Source organism: Lolium perenne, chromosome 5, assembly GCF_019359855.2.
Source record: "Lolium perenne isolate Kyuss_39 chromosome 5, Kyuss_2.0, whole genome shotgun sequence".
Lineage (NCBI taxonomy): Eukaryota > Viridiplantae > Streptophyta > Magnoliopsida > Poales > Poaceae > Lolium > Lolium perenne.
The window spans coordinates 230038918-230052921 of NC_067248.2; the positions used below are offsets into that span (position 1 = coordinate 230038918).

Below are 14004 nucleotides of genomic sequence, written 5' to 3' on the forward strand. Positions count from 1 at the left end.
TTATAGCGGACTTCTGTGGATGTGAACTTCTTCTCCCCTGAATCTGAACTTCTCGACGAACTTCAATAATATACAGGGCGAACTTTCGAAACTTTTAGTCTAGTTTAAAGTGAACTTCAAATAATATAGCGAACTTCCGTCGCATCCGCACTTCTCTCTCGGATACAGATCTGAACTTTTATTTGTCAATGAGTCAAAGCTCGATGCCAACAAAAGGAGAACTTCTCGTACATACTAAACGAACTTCCCAACAAAGACTGTCTTTTTGGACTAAAAAAGTGAACTCGCATTTTACATAAAATGAACTGCATCAGTTTATACATTTTATACAATTGTCCACTTCCATTCAACCTCAAAGTCGCCAAACCACAAGCAGGACAAGAGAAACAAAATAACATTAGCACAAATCATGTTCACAACGCTAATCCAATGTCTCAACCAAAATAACAAATTGAGCTCTCTAAACTACATAGCTATTGGTCTCTGGACTTCACAAATCTGCCCCCCTGAACTTCACAGCCAATGCGTGCTTCCACAAGGTACAGCTCCACTGTAAAGGGTGAACTACTAAGTGCTGATGGCATGGGCAAATCGCACTTGGTCGAGCTTGCAGCAGCGGCGAGCTCACAGGAAAACGATCACTTTTCTTACTCCGAACTATCACCATCACACATGAAACTGCAATAGGAAAAGAACTACATCAGGTTGATTACCACCTTACAAGAATACATGCTTGTAAACCAAATATTTGTATTATAAGAGAATTTGGATATGCTATTTTATCTATTCCAATCTGCATAATTATAAGGCTTGATGTCACCTAGGGCATAAGAACAAAGTACTGTGGTTCTCCTATCTCTCCTTTCTCAAGAATTGCAGTGAAGAAAAAGCTATCCAATTAAATTGGCTGCATAAAACAGAGAAAATCAAAGAAGTTCAGAGAGGTTCAAAGAGATTAACCAGACACCATCTCGCTTGAAGCAGCAGCGGCAACGACAATGCTCGTGAAGACCACACTATCACTCGCGGAAGTCTAGAGCTGTGCTTGCAGGAGTCCATGCCAGTGCTCTTTTCAGCCCACAATGAACTTCTTCTAGAGATGAAGCTAACTCCCTGCATGGCCATGACTAACGAAGAAAGCAACAGCTCAGTTCAGATCATATACTAACGAACTTCCCAAAAAAACAATAGTGAAATTCTATATCCGCATCTTGGTAAATAACTAAGCATTAACATCAAACGAGAAGGGGTAAAATCCAAACATGAACATCGATAGTAGCTTACAGCAGCTAATGCATCAATGGAAACTGCACGACAGCTAATACATCAGCAGCATCCAACAAAGCATATCATGACCAATGATGAATCGTACCACAACATATTAGCTACTGTAGTGTTTAACTGAACGTCTTTCCCAACATCTTTCCCCTCACGCAGTGAACTTACCCTAAAAAGAGATGTGAACTTCATAGCCAGTCAGTTGCAAAAACATCTCAGCCTGACGAGGAACTTGGTGTGCACTGATGTTCACCAACGCCGATGCGGAGGTAGGTGCGCCGACGGATGTTCGCCAACGCCCATGTGAACTGCACTGCTCCACAATTAAATCCGAACTTCTAGTTTTCTACGTCTGTACCATCGACACTTACCCATAGATATAGCTAACCGCATAAGAGTGAACTTTCCAAAAACAAATTAGTGAACTTCTCCATAGCAAACAACAAATAAAGCACACATGAATTGATTTTATGTGTACACATGGAAAAGCTATTTTTTTCTAGATGAACCGACAGTAGTGAGCATGTACAAAATGAAACATAAACTTTCTTTGTAAACCAAAGGAACTTCTACTTTTTATAGCCAGACACGCATCAGCACATACTTGTACCGTGTTTTGCCCATGCTTGATTCATTTTTTCCATAAAAAACAAAGAACTAAAAAATACGCAAGTTCATAACCATACACGTACAAGCTCAGGTCAACTAAAAAATATAAAGTGAACTTCACAACTAGGTGTATACACACTGAACTTTCCTAGATAGAAGATGCGAGCTTCTGGGGACAAACAAAGTGCATTCTCTAATAATTTAGAAAAAAATTACCTCTTTTCAGATTGACTTCTTGGTTTGATGCAATGTGGACTGCCGATCATCATTGACACCGTGGACTGCTATGGAACAAGAGTGCACATGCAGGGATTAGGAAAATATCAATGTGATAAGAAGTGAATTTATATGCAGGCTGTTCCCGCTGAAGACAACCTAAATACAAGAAAAGTAGCACACTTATATTATTTTATATAAAAAGAACTGCCTATTTTCTCCTATGTGCACTTCCAAGCATATACTTTCTATTTAGTTCTCTGTAAAATAGCATGCAAGCAGCATAAATTTTACGTAAAAGTGGATCCAAATATAAGAAAAGTAGACACCTGAAGAAATTAATCACACGATCGGATGGGACATGCAAGAAGTATAAATTCATCGGAAAAGGTATCCAAATATAAAAACAAGCGGACAGGGATATTTCTAGTTTGAATGACCGTAAAGTTGTTTCTAGTTTGAAATGATTCTCCAATCAAATGGGCTTCTCAGGGATATTTCCTCCCTCTATTTTCTCATACAATTAACTACCAGATTTTGGATAAGTGCACTGCCTGCAATAACTTTAGAGTTGAATCCTCCATAATATAGAATAAATAAACATTACACAACCACACAGTTAAAATGCCATTGAATCTAATACTCAATTTTTGAAAAAAATGCAGTAGGAAGAATAAATGCATGCTCTGCAACATGTGTACATTCTGAACTTCCTGGCAAGAATTTTTCCAATTCCATGACTAATTACACTCCCACATAATTCACAAGAAAATGAATTTCTTTTTTATGGACAAAGTAGACTACGCATTTTTGTACAAACCGAACTTCCTAAGATCTGAACTTCAGATGGCACCGAATACAACAACAGAGAAGGTTTGACATGGAATCAAAGTAGAGGCACAAGGCTCCAAAGGTTCCGAGACCATTACCTGCATTGAAGGGCGAGGTGGCGCTGTGTGGGAGCACACACCATGTAGAAGTACCGCAAGTGACATGAACTGAGGGTAATTTAGTTAGTACCACACACCATATAGAAGTACAATAAAAATTAGCAACAGATGCGAACTTCCAGATTTGAAAATAGTGAACTTTGTGACAACAAAATGCGAACTTTTTCCCTCGTGGGTGAATTAGAACCTTTTTTGCTGGAAGAAATGAATATATCTGCACTATAACAATTGAACTTCTAAAAAATAAAGTGAACTCTCCCACCAATAAAACTGAACTTCGACAAAAAATTGACTTTCACAAGGAACTAAATAAACAAGTGCATATCTAAACCAAATGGATGAACTAAATAACAAGTAGCAAGAGATGTAAACTTCATGAATTAGGGAAGTGAACTACAAGGATTAGAAGAAATGAACTTCAGCAATACCGCATTCGTCCCGGCAATGCTCCCCGAGAGAATATCGCCGCATCCTGTAGCTGCTCGAGTATTGCGCAAACGCAAACTAACTTCCCGCCAACAGAGAATGAACTTTAGGACAGAAAAGGCGAATCCTGAATTTTTTATTGTAGAAGTAACATGTTGTCGTGCATACATCAACATATAAATGAATAGTTGAACTCCTAGGCGAGAAAAATGAAAATAGCAAGAGATGTAAACTTCGCAAATTAATAGAAATGAGCTTCACAAACTTCTCAAATAAAGAACCGCTGTAGCTTAACTAGTGAACTTCCTATTTTTCCACAATTTTTTACAGTAAATAGAACTTCTATTCCAGGTCAAAAAAAAGTGGGTGTACACTGCTCTGTTTCTCACATTCAGTGTCCATCATCGTTTCATACCATTATATACATCCGTTTATGCACTTGGTTTTACTAACAGACTAGTTTATACATACATGGATGAAAGGGCTGTATGAAGTAATGGCATGCAAATGCTTGTTGGGAGACAAACTAAGAAATAAAAAGGAAATGACAAACATGAGTTCGACGCATCGTAGGCTACCATGAATTGTAATTAACTCTAGCTTGTGAGGCGCGCGTCTGGCGGGTCTAGGAGGCGCACTGCGGCGGGGATCTAGGAGGCGCGCGGCGGCGGGTCCAGGAGGCGCAAACTTCCTATTCTTTGATTATGTTGGCTGCTTGTTCCGACAAAAACATAGAGAAGTAAACTTCACTTTACAAAGAACTCACCGTGATCCTTTAATTTTTTTCATAGGAGACTTGACTAACCTCGCTTCGCATCACGCACCGCCTTTTGCTAAGGACTCGATCGCCCGCCCGTATACTACAAACTCTCCCGCCACAAGCTTTTGTGCATAGCAAAGGACAAAAATATTAGCACACACCAGGTGCATCCCGATGAAGGCGATTAGACTCCATTGGATGGTCATGGTCAAGATCTTTATCTGTAATCCAAATGAAAACAGTCAGCTTTGCTGAAAATGCATAACCATGATTAAATTAATAATGCAGCCAAAGCACGATAATGTCAAACTCTTAAGCTACTCTATCATGGCGTGAAATGAAACTACTGCTAGGTACCTGGTACAAGTGAATGCAAATTCTGGTATCTTCAAGTATAAGAATAATCCAGAGCTCGACAATTTACTTTTCAATGATGATGTTCAAGCAGCATTATTTTTTACTCGTTTAATTTTCTCATAATAGCTAGCTGATTATGAATTGAATTGTTCCGATGACAAAGCTGGACTTCGCTTTCGGACGAAGCGAACTCTCGCCCAATAAATATAGATCATTTCTCTCGCATTTTTCTCTAAAAGTGAGCTTCTCCAATAAATAAAATTGAACTTAGAATCAACACTACATTTTTCTCTGAATTTTTTGTGCCTATTTTTTTTAAATGATAGCTGCAATTTTGTTTTAGTTTTAATAGCAATTTCCATTTTATACCGAACCAGCCATATGGAAGAAGTGGACTTTACGTTAAGGGAATCATGAACTCGTATCGTATCATTGCTGCTTATTAACCGCAAATCATCATCGGTTTATTGCTGCTTATTAACCCTTTTCCGATGTTGATGTGATTAACCAAATAGAAAACAGATGTACTAGCATATATCCATTTTTATCAAATAAGATTCTCCATAATCTGCGCCGCTTCACATTTACATACGTGCTTCTAGCTTGTACATCTGTAGCACCGATGGTATTTTTCCATACAAATATAAGCGAACCGACAAAACAAACACAAAAATTTGCACGGGACTTTGCCCAGCTACGCATTGCATAAGAGTGCCTTTGGTAAGTTGCGTACCGCAGTAGCTAGCCTCTCGAATTAAGATCAGTGCTACTCATCGACAGAGCTCAACCAACAGGGGAGGTGCGCTGGGCGGTGCTGGTTCTTTTAAGTACCGAACAAACAAAGCAAACTTATATTGTGACAATAGCATACGAACCAAAATTCAAGCGCGAAGATCTGAACTGTGTCCAAAAATAAACCGAACTACAATATAAGCGCTACAAATATACAAAAGATGACCAAATTTGTTGATGTCCCGGTTCTTTTAATTTTTAATATGTATGTATTAAGTGCATTTCCTCTAATAAGCATGCTAACTTCCTGTTCCTAAATATGTTAACTTCTTGTTCGACAAAACCACATAGAAGTAAAAACTTCCAGGAGGTAGAATGAACTTCTTACATCGGTGAACCTCTCGTAGTTTAAGAAGTGCACTTCTATTTTTCTTAACCTTTTCCACGCTTTTATCAGAAAGTACAAAAAGGCATGGTATGGATGGTATAACATAACATAAATTAACTCAGAAACTAACTTCTCTTTGTACATGTAGTGAACTTCTCTCAATGTTCCATTGGCCAAGATCTTGATCAGTCTATTTTTCACTAGTTTAATTTGAAAACACCGAAACGTCTTGGTTTGCATAGTGTACTTCATTTTTTACGATGAAATTAACTTGGAATGAACTTTGCTGATAATAAACCAGAACTTCGATTAAAAATTGAATGTTAAGATGGAAACAAATAACAAGTGCACTGTCTAAACCGGACGTACCGAACTTCCTAAAACTAACAAGTGTACCAAGGTCATTTTTCTGCTCTTTTTCCAATAGGAACGTGCCCTATTTGGCCTAACCAAACTGTTCACAATTAAAAAGTGAAACGTTCAGTGCTGTAAAAAACCACAAGCAAAGTATGACCATAATAAAAACGCAGCAGCAATAGCATTTGCATAGCGACAACTAGCATAGCAACCACTGTCTATATTGCGAGGAGCAGATCGACTGGGCATGATAGACTCGCCAAAGACGTGGTCACCCGAACATTGGTTCCAGAGTCCACGGCGGCGCTCCTAGGTGTCCACGGCCACACAACCGGGATTCCAAACTTCATGTCGCACTAAAGCAATCTTCCTTACAATACAAAACCATGTGGTTAATCTTTCGCATTCAACATTGCATTGCATGGAAAAATTATACAGACCAATAAGCAAAAACGACAAATCACCATGTAGCTCATTTAGCTCATCCATCAACCGTGGCGTCAGCCTTCCCTCCTGGAGAAAAGGACGGCCGAGAGAGAGCGGGAGCAAAGGCGTCACAGTGGTGGACTCACGGGGCTACGTCGGGCTGGACGCGCGGTTGCAGGGGCGTGGTTGGGCGGCGCCGGCCGGTGAAGCTCAGAGAGAGGAGAGGCACAGTTCAGCTAGCACGAGGGCCTACGCGGTGGCGCTCGACCATGGGGCGGGGCGCCGGTGGCGAGATCCGCGCGGTGGAGGGGCGGTGGCGCGCCGGCAGGATCCACGCGATGCGTGGAAGGTGGGTCACCGCCGGATGCACTTGCCGAAGGGGAGGGGCCGGATGCGACGAGATCCACACGATGCGGGGATACGTGGCACCGCCGGTTGCCTAGATTGGTGGGGGCGGCCATTGTAACGTGGGCAGGGAGGGGGGGGTTGGGTGGGAGTTTGATTGGGAGCGGCTGGGTACGCGGCAGGTGGGGGGGGGGGTGGTGGCCGGGTGCGCGGCAGGTGGTGGAGGCGGCGGTCGCCGAGCGCGGGGCGGGTGGTGTGGGCGGCGGCGGCCGGCGTGCGGCAGGTGGTGGAGGCGGCGGTCGCCAAAGCGCGGGGCAGGTGGTGGAGGCGGCGGTCGCCGGGCGCGGGGCGAGTGGTGTGGGAGGCGGCGGCCGGGCGCGCGGCATATGGTGGAGGCGGCGGTCGCCGGGTGTGCGGCAGGTGGTGGGGAGCGGAACGATGGGGAATCGGGTTGTTCGGATGGACCAGTTGGGGTTCTTTTCTCGGGCGTTCACATGTGTCGGTTTCGGGATAAGAAACTGTAGCGGGAATAGGGGGTTCGAGAATAGCTATTCTAGAACCCCTCTTAAGGGGGTTCGAGAATAGTCCAGCTCTATATATATATATATATATATATATATATATATATATATATATATATATATATATATATATATATATATATATATATATATATATATATATATATAGAGAAAGACTATTCTCGAACCCCCTTAAGAGTGGTTCAAGAATAGCTATTCTAGAACCCCCCCCCCCCAGGATGTTATAGACTAGTTATTCTACAACCCATCTCTAAAGACCTTCTAAACCCGACACAACCACCCAATCCCATCCAACCTTCCGCCGGCCCAACCCACCCACCTCCCGCCAACCCCACCTCACCTAGCTACGGCCCGCCAACCCCACTGCCCATCGACCCCACCCTACCTCTCGTCGACTCTACCCCACCACCACCACCCACCAACCCCACACCTCCAACTTCCGAAGATACCACCCACACCACCTCTCGATGACCCCACCCTACCTTACCTCCCGCCGACTCCATCCCGCCTACTATCAAACCCACGCCACATACCGCCGAACTCATTTTTGAAAGTTCGCTTCATTTTTTGGAAGTTCGCTTCATTTTTCGGAAGTTCACTTCACTTTTTGGGAAGTTCACTTCATTTTTCTAAGTTCACTTTTCTTTTTTGGGAAGTTCACTTCATTTTTTGGGAAGTTCACTTCATTTTTTGGGAAGTTCACTCATTTTTCTAAGTTCACTTTACTTTTTGGAAGTTCACTTTACTTTTTGGAAGTTCACTTCATTTTTTGGGAAGTTCACTTCATTTTTGGAAGTTAACTTTACTATTTTTGGAAGTTCACTTCATTTTTTTGGGAAGTTCACTTCATTTTTCGGAAGTTCAATTTACTTTTTTGGGAAGTTCACTTCATTTTTTTGGGAAGTTCACTTCATTTTTCGGAAGTTCACTTTACTTTAGTCGGAAGTTCACTTCATTTTTTTGGGAAGTTCACTTCATTTTTCGGAAGTTCACTTTACTTTTTTCGGAAGTTCACTTCATTTTTCGGGAAGTTCACTTCATTTCTCAAATAGATTCACTTTAGATTTTTTGGAAGTTCACTTTACTTTTCCCGGAAGTTCACTTCTTTTTTGGGAAGTTCACTTCATTTTTCGGAAGTTCACTTTACTTTTTTGGGAAGTTCACTTCATTTTCGGGAAGTTCACTTCATTTTTCGGAAGTTCACTTAACTTTTTTTCGGAAGTTCACTTTACTTTTTCCGGAAGTTCACATTACGTTTTGTCAAACAAGCTGAAATACTTTTTTTTGTCAAAATTCACTTAGGTTAAAACAGTAGTTCACTTTGTATACTACGAGGAAGTTCACTTGGCACCACGTAGAAGTTCACCTTTTTGCACGCCGATAAAATTACTTCTTGTGGGAATTCACTTTTGAAAAAAAATGAATTTCACTTTGTACCGCGTGGAAGTACACTTTCCATCTCATGGAAGTTCACTTTAAAATACGTCGTACAACTACATTTTGTTGAAATTCACTTTGGTCAAAATGACAGTTCACTTCGTAACGGCCTGAAGTTCACATTGTACCTCGAGGAAGTTCGCTGTAAAAAATTCAAAACGAAAAAGTTGCACCTAATCAATATCTTTTCAACAAAATTTCAGTTGGAACATTCCGACAAGTGGTTCGGAAATAAATCCCCAAAAACAGTAAATAAAAATAAGAAATAAGGAAAGTAGAATCATGTTTTTTCAAATCTGCTCTTAAACTGTGAATAATTGGTGAAAAAAATATATATATATAAAAGTTGCGCCTAGTCAATAGCTTTCCAATGGCATATCATATGGATCAATCCAATAAACCGTTTGGAAATTAGACCTAAAAAACTGCACGAAATTAGTGAAATCCGCGAAAATGTTATTTTGTATATTCAAAATTATTTTTAAACAATAAAGAATTTGGAAAAACAATGAACACGAAAAAGATGCGAAATTACAATACGAATCCAATAGTATATTATATGCATCATTCCGATAAGCGATTCCAAGATTAAATTAAAAATACTGTCCGCATAAACATTTAATTCTAATGTTCCGGAAAGTAGAATTATGTTTTTCCAAATCTGCTCTTTAACTGTAAATAATTGGGGAAAATGATCTATATGAAAAAGTTGCGCCTAGTCAACAGCTTTCCAATGGCATATCATATGCATCAATCCGATGAACCGTTTAGAAATTAGACCTGAAAAACTGCACGGAATTAGTGAAATCCGCGAAAATACTGTTTTGTATATTCAAAATTATTTTTAAACAATAGAGAATTTGGAAAAACAATGAACACGAAAAAGATGATAAATTACTGTACGAATCCAACGGTATATTACATGAATCATTCCGATAAGCGATTCAAAGATTACATTAAAATTACTGTCCGCATAAATATGTAATTCTAGTGTTCCGGAAAGTAGAATCATGTTTGTTTTTCAAATCTGCTCTTAAACTATAAAGAATTGGAGAAAACGATCTATATGAAAAAGTTGCGCCTAGTCAACAGCTTTCCAATGGCATATCATATGCATCAATCCGATGAACCTTTTGGAAATTAGACCTCAAAAACTGCACGGAATTGCTGAAATCCGCGAAAATATTGTTTTGTATATTCAAAATTATTTTTAAACAATAGAGAATTTCGAAAAACAATGAACAAGATAAAGATGCGAAATTACTATACGAATCCAACGATATATTATATGCATCATTCCGATAAGCGGTTTGAAAATCAACATGAAAATACTGTCTGCACGAATATGCAATTCTGGTATTCCGTCGAGAAGTTCACTTCTGAAACACGCGGAAGTTCAGAAAGGGTTCGAGAATAGTTATTCTCGAACCGGTTCGAGAATAGCAGACCTTTATATATATATATATATATATATATATATATATATATAGAGGGTAGGGTTACACTATTATGAAACCAGTGCTCAAAATATTATTCTGAACATCTTTCACTTATATAGGTGCGGTCCGAGGAGAAAAAAGGCTACGGAGCCCATCTTCCCCAACCACCCACGTCCCAACCCTCCCACCACCCGATCTGCTCCCATGCTCCTCCAGGCGCTGGCCCCGCACCACCGCTGCCGCCAAACGGCCCGCCGCGCTGCCGCAGCCAGAGGGCCCCCACGCCGCCGCAGCCAGACGGGACCTCGCGCCGCCGCCGTGCGAACCTCCGCGCCGCCGCCGGCGGTCCCCGTCGACCCGTCCAGTAGGGTACATCCCATCACCGGCGACCCGTACCGCCTCCGGCCGCCGTCTCTCCCCAACCTCCCGTCCCCGACGACTCGCGCAGTCTCCTGCTGCACGCCTCTCCCCTGGATTCCGACGAGGCTGCTCACCTAGGCGCCAGGCGCCGCCGCTGGGAGATTCCTGCACGGACTCTGCTAGCCCCGACGGCTCCCTGCGGGGATTTCTTGCTCGATGCATTTTCGTTATGTCTGATGCCTCCGCTTGAACTGTTTCGCCACGCATGTTTGAACTTTTTTCAGAGCTGGGCCTGAACTTTGCGCTGGTAAATGTTCGGGCGTGCCTCTGAAGAGCAGCGGTACCACGTCAGCCTGCTAGCCATCGATGGCGCTGGCCTCCTTATGTGGCTCCACCAGCAGGCCAAAGAGGCAGCTCCTTGCTCTCGTCCAGCTTCTTCCGCTTCGCATCTTCTCTCTGTTTCTCTCCACAGCAGTACAGTACTACAGATTGGTAATAAACGCATCCACTTGGTAGTTAACACAAATGTTCTTTTAATTATGCGACCATGTATTGTTTAACTTGTATGTGCGTGCGCGTATGCTGAACCTGATGCTCTTCTCCATGCTGTGAATCTCTTGCCATGGTGCGGAGCTAGTTGCTAGCTTCAGTTTGGTGCACTTCGCTGAATTGAAACCTTCGGAAGATTAGAAGGTAGACTAGATAAAGCTGAATTTGACCAGTGACCTCAAGTTTTACATCTGGAGTTAGAATAAAAGTAACAATTTCATCTGCTCGATCTTTTTTTTTTAAACATGTGAGGTGCCGGGGCGCCAACTTATTTCTACTCAAGCATAGTATATAAAGTGCAGTACATAGCCTTGGATACCTGCTGAAATAAGAGCATCAGAGAAGGGGCATAGGCTGTTGCTATGAGTTGAAGAATTGCATCTGAAGATAGGCTTAGTCCGCTGGAAGTACAAATATTTTTTGTCAGGAAGTAAATCACTCTTTCCAGGAGTAATTTATTTTTTATAAAATCTAGGCCACTCATATAGGCAGAGGCTATAGATGTTCGTGTTTATTTCTACGTCCCATAGAAGTTTGTTAGTTCCGCCCGGCCTCCTTGCTCACCGCGTCTGCTCCATCCTGCCGCCCTCGACCGGTGGCTTAGTTGCTGCTCGACGCGAGGATGTGAAGTACTCCTACAAGATGTTGGGGCCGGAAGTGGAAGAATCACTGCAAATAGAAAAGATTATTTGTGCCTGTTCGTGAAGATTACTTGTGCTGCCCATTTTTTTAATGCCTTTTTTAATTTTTATTTGCGTACTGCAGAAAAGCTCATCTGGATTATACCACTTTGGTCTGTGAGTACTTGACTAATTGTTGTTAAGAAAATAGTATTTTGCAAATCATATACACTATAAGAGCAGTGCATTTGATCGGTTCCAATAGTTTGTTTGGTGGACATTATACTATTCACCGGGAAGTTGAGTAAAAATGTTGACTAAAAATGAGTTTCAAAATTTCTGTCGGCGGAAGTACCTGATGCTATTCACGCGAAGTGCGTAAACAGTTTTGTAAGAGACCCATTTATCAGGGAGGTCGCAAGGAGTACAACTATTAATCGCAAAAGAAGTACAATTATTTTTCGCGGTAGTACACAAAAGCATTGAAATATACTCATTTTAGTATCGGCAGTACAATCATTATACTCTCGATCGGCGGTACAACCATTATAGTCTTGGCAGGACAATCATTTAGATCCAAGGAGTAATATCGCTATAGTATGGGCAATACAAACCATTTTAGTACTGCCAAAGTGCGCCGCCGTGACGCACCTCAGTGTCCTTGCAGGCATGCAACTCCGGCGCCGCCGCGGGCCTAAGTTCTCCGACGTCCTCTGCGTGTTTTCGGCGTAGCCGTTACGCGCAACGCCGGGACGACCATTTTAGTACCCAACTACCCATTAGAGAAGTACACACATCACACGTTTAGGTCTTAGAATTTTTTCTAAAAGTGTAGACACACAAGTCAAGCCTCGGTTTTAGGAAGTTCAAATACTTGACGAACTACAAATATTCGACATGAGTAGTACACCCATTTAATATAGGAAGTACAAGAAAACCGACAAAAATCAAATGTACAAAAAACATAATAATACCGTCATCCACGAGGAAGTTCAAATACTTGAAGCTGAGAAGTAGAACCATTCGACACGAGCAGTACACCCACCTAATATAGGAAATACAAGAAAACCGAAAAAAATCCAAATGTACAAAAAACAAAATACTCTCGTCATCCGCGAGGAAGTTCAAATACTTGACGCCGAGTAGTACAACCGTTCAACACGAACAGTACACCCACTTAATATAGGAAGTACAAGAAAACCAATAAAAATCCAAATGTAAGAAAAAACCAAATAATTTTGTCATTCACGAGGTTCAAATACTTAAAGCTGATAAGTACAACCATTCGAGAAAAGCAGTACATCCACTTAATATAAGGAGTACAAGAAAACCGACAAAATCCAAATGTACACAAAAATAAATAAAAAGCCCACTCATCCGCGAAGAGTACAAGCAATGATCCCGAAAAGTACGAGCGGTGACTACAAGAAGTACAAGCGGTAACTATGGGAAGTACAAAGTGTTCAAATAAATTGTTATCTGTTTTTCTAAACAGTTTCGCTAAACTACACCGAGAAGTACAACAACATTTCCTGAGAAGTGCAAGCCTATGTCGAGGGAAGTTCAATGCTCTATTCTTGCGGGGCAGAAATCAATTGTAAAATAAAATGTAGAAAATAATCCCGTCATCTATGAAGAAATTCAAATAGTTGCTGCTGAGAAGTACAACCATTCAACATGAGCAGTACACCCACTAAATATAGGAAGTGCAAGAAGACCGACAAAATCCAAATGTACAAAAAACAATAATAATTCCATAACCCATAGGGAAGTTCAAATAGTTGACAATGAGAAGTACAACCATTCGACACGAGAAATACACCAACTTAATATAGGAAGTACAAGAAACCCGACAAAATTCAAATGTACAAAAAACAAAATAATCCCGTCATCTGCGAGGAAGTACAAGCAGTGATTCCGAGAAGTACATGCGGAGACAACAGGAAGTACAAGCGGTAATTACATGAATTAAAAGTGTTCAAAGAAAATACCCCCACATAAGTTCACATAGATAAAAACAATAATAATCCCATAACCCGTAAGGAAGTTCATATACTTGACAATGAGAAGTACAACCATTCGACACGAGCTATACACCCACTTAATATAGGAAGTACAAGAAACAAGTCCAAATGTAGAAAAAACAAAATAATCTCGTCATCTGCAGGGAAGTATGATCAGGGATTCTGAGAAGTACATGCGGAGACAACGGG

At 41.2% G+C, this 14004-nt stretch overlaps 1 long non-coding RNA gene across 2 annotated transcripts; it reads right to left on the reverse strand.

Annotated features, from left to right (window-relative positions):
- Nucleotides 1-311: 311 nt before the first annotated feature.
- On the reverse strand, nt 312-3257 carry LOC127304168 (uncharacterized). Of its 2 annotated transcripts, none has more exons than XR_011746098.1 (4): nt 3033-3257; nt 2104-2168; nt 961-1127; nt 312-678 (listed from the first exon to the last, which is right to left on the reverse strand). It is a non-coding gene; the product is annotated as an uncharacterized lncRNA (long non-coding RNA). The 2 variants fall into 2 exon arrangements; XR_011746097.1 differs by having other exon boundaries at nt 1447-2168.
- Between the last annotated feature and the right edge of the window lie 10747 nt (nt 3258-14004).